The sequence below is a fragment of the Chiloscyllium punctatum genome, chromosome 15 (genome assembly GCF_047496795.1).
Source record: "Chiloscyllium punctatum isolate Juve2018m chromosome 15, sChiPun1.3, whole genome shotgun sequence".
Taxonomy (NCBI): domain Eukaryota; kingdom Metazoa; phylum Chordata; class Chondrichthyes; order Orectolobiformes; family Hemiscylliidae; genus Chiloscyllium; species Chiloscyllium punctatum.
The window spans coordinates 20,064,502-20,067,470 of record NC_092753.1 but is presented as its reverse complement, the minus strand read 5'-3'; the positions used below and the strand labels follow the sequence as shown (position 1 = coordinate 20,067,470).

The following is a 2,969-nucleotide window of genomic DNA, read 5'->3' as shown; positions in this document are numbered from 1 at the left end:
ATTTGTGAACTGTCCACCCACATTTCACTTGATATTAGGCTGTAGTTCACAAAAAACAAAATGAGAGTAATGTTGAAATGAGTGAAATCCGGAAACATTTCTTTCGAAATAAGATGGAAATCCAAGGAATTCTGCCATGACTCGTGTTTCTTTGAACCGTGCTCGACTTGACTCCTTCATCCTCCTGGGGACATCCTCAACTTCAAAGTTGTGTCTGCACTCCAGAGGTCTGGCAGACTCAATGTGATGTGCAGACGGAGCTGTTTCATTCCCACTGAATCGATCGGCTCTTTCGGTTGTGGAGTGGTGTTAAAATGCACTGCTTGCGATGGCCAGGAATCGAACACGGGTCAACTGCTTGGAAGGCAGCTATGCTCACCACTATACCACCATCGCTACAGCCAGAAGCGCTCTAGAAATCAGCTGATGTGCCATAATAGTTCTTGACTCGAAATTTCGTTGTTGTTTTGTTGGAAATTTGCAGTGAAATATAAGAATTGAGAAGTCATCAAAGACCGACTTGTACTGAGTGGATCGGTCTCCTGATGCCCCGCCTCACTTTTTAATACACACAAAGCAGCATTTCGGATTTCTCATCATCTGAAATCAATCAATAACAGAAATAGCACGAAAATCCCAGGGCAACCCTGGAACGATCACACAATTAAAACTTGTCAAGTTCTCAGAAAGGTTCACCGGACCGAAACGTGATCTCTGATTTCTCTTCATACAGCTTTACCACCGACTTCGGGTTTGGTTTCTGATTTACAGCGTAGACATAGTCATCGAGATAGAGATGTACAGCTCGGAAACAGACCCTTCGGTCCAACCTGCCCATGCCGACCAGATATCCCAACCCAATCTAGTCCCACCTGCCAGCACCCGGCCCATATCCTTCCAAACCCTTCCTATTCATATACCCATCCAAATGCCTCGAAAATGTTGCAATTGTACCAGCCTCCGCCACTTCCTCTGGCAGCTCATTCCACACATGTACCACCCTCTGGATGAAGCGTTGACCCTTTGGTCGCTTTTATATCTTTCGCCTCTCACACTAAACCTATGCCCTCTAGTTCTGGACTGCCCGACCCCAGGGAAAAGACTTTGTCTATTTATCCTATCCATGCCCCACATAATTCTGCAGTTCTTTCAGTTTCTAAAACTTCTCAAGAGTTTTCTTAGAAAACAAAAACGGCAAAAACAGAGGAACCATTAGCCTGGGAGGAAGTCGGAGCCAGGCACAGTGATGTCGGGACAGGAATACCGATCAATGCAGGGGACACAGAGAGCAGGGTCACTGGACAAGGGATTATTGGATCACAGCCCCTCTTGTAGCAGTCCACCCATGCACTACCCTCAGGTACTCAGCGAAACGGTGCCCATCCACAGATAGAGCCTCCGCACGCCTCCTGTATTATGATTGAGCCATTTCCCCAACACGCGAGACCCTTGGGCTACTGCAGGAGCGAGGTTTTGCAGGCTGTCTCTAAACGCTCCTCACACTCCCCGTCTGCGAATCCAATCCACGTGGAGGTAGGGGGGACATTTCATTGTCTCAGTGAGGAAGTCCTTGAGGAGTGGGATAGGTTAATGAACTCTCTGTCTCAGGAGCAAAGAATCCAGTTGAAATGATTGGTGCAGCAGCATGACAACATATGCAGGAATAAGATGAGGAGGACTAATACTGTTGTGCATGAGCTGGAAGTTGGGAATGCTGATGCATAAAATAACACCCCTGCAGACTTCTTCATTTCAAAGCCACACAGGTCCAGAAGGAAGTGGATGTCATGCTTAACGGAGATATCTTCGAACTGAGTCAGAGCAAGTGGAGTTCGCCGATCGTGATAGTTCCCAAACCTGACAAGACTGAATGGTTTTGTGTGGACTATTGGAAGATCAATGCCGTAACAAAATCAGACTCATACAAGATTGGAGGACTGTAGGGTGAAGGTTGGATAAACGAGTTACATCAGAAAGTTGGACTTCCTGTGTGGTTATTGACAGGTACCTTTATCAGAGAAAGTGAAAGAGGTTTCTGCATTTGTCATTCCAAATGGGCTATATCAATTCAAAGTGGAATGAAGGACACACCAGCCACATCCCAAAGATTTATGAACAGAGTCGTGGCTGAGTTAACAAACTGTGCAGTTTATCTGGATGATATATTGATGTTTAGCAAGTCATGGAAAGATCACATGGTACAGTTGGCAGAGCTCTTTGAACAATTAAGAGAAATAAAACCGTAATAAATGTAAAGAAAACAGAATTTGCGAAAACCGAGGTGATGCTTTTGGGGCATAAAATCTGTCATGGAAGGTTGACCTCAAGGATCGCAAAGACAAAGGCCATCAAGGAATTTCATCTGACAGCACGTGTTATTGTGAATTCAACAGATAAATTACAACTAAGATTGGACAGATACCTTATGTTATGTATATGTTTGTAGAAATTTAATATGATCTTAAATTAATGTCTTATGTATTTTATTGTAATGGGATTTAAGAATTAGAAAAAAGATGAAGCAGTTGTTTCATTATGATGGTCCATCTTTTTCTTAACCGGGGGGGAGGTGTTATGAAGTTGAAGTTTAAGAGAGAGTAAATGCTGTTCTGAACTGAGAGCTGACACGCACCTGTGGTGACTAGATGGCAGTTTCAGAGAGTATTGGAAATTTGAAAATATGTATAATTTGGCTGTGAAATGGATACATGAGTTGGTTGCTGCTTTGACAAGAATTCAAACTAAACCAATCATTTTGAATTATGCCCCAGGATACTAAAACCCAATCGCGTTTGTATTGATTGTTTTTGCAAACATACAACCAGTGAGACGATCTGATGTTGGGGTATTAAAAAAAAAGCTGGCATTTAGAAAGTCTGACAGAGCAACTGTTATTGAGAGAGTAACTGCTATCAAGAAAGACTGCCATTCAAAAACACTCTCTGTCAGAGGTATCTTCTTCATATGAA

At 43.3% G+C, this 2,969-nt stretch overlaps 1 non-coding gene across 1 annotated transcript; it reads right to left on the bottom strand.

Annotated features, from left to right (window-relative positions):
• Positions 1 to 324: 324 nt before the first annotated feature.
• On the bottom strand, positions 325 to 396 carry trnag-ucc (transfer RNA glycine (anticodon UCC)). The gene has a single exon. It is a non-coding gene; the product is annotated as a tRNA-Gly (tRNA).
• Positions 397 to 2,969: the final 2,573 nt, after the last annotated feature.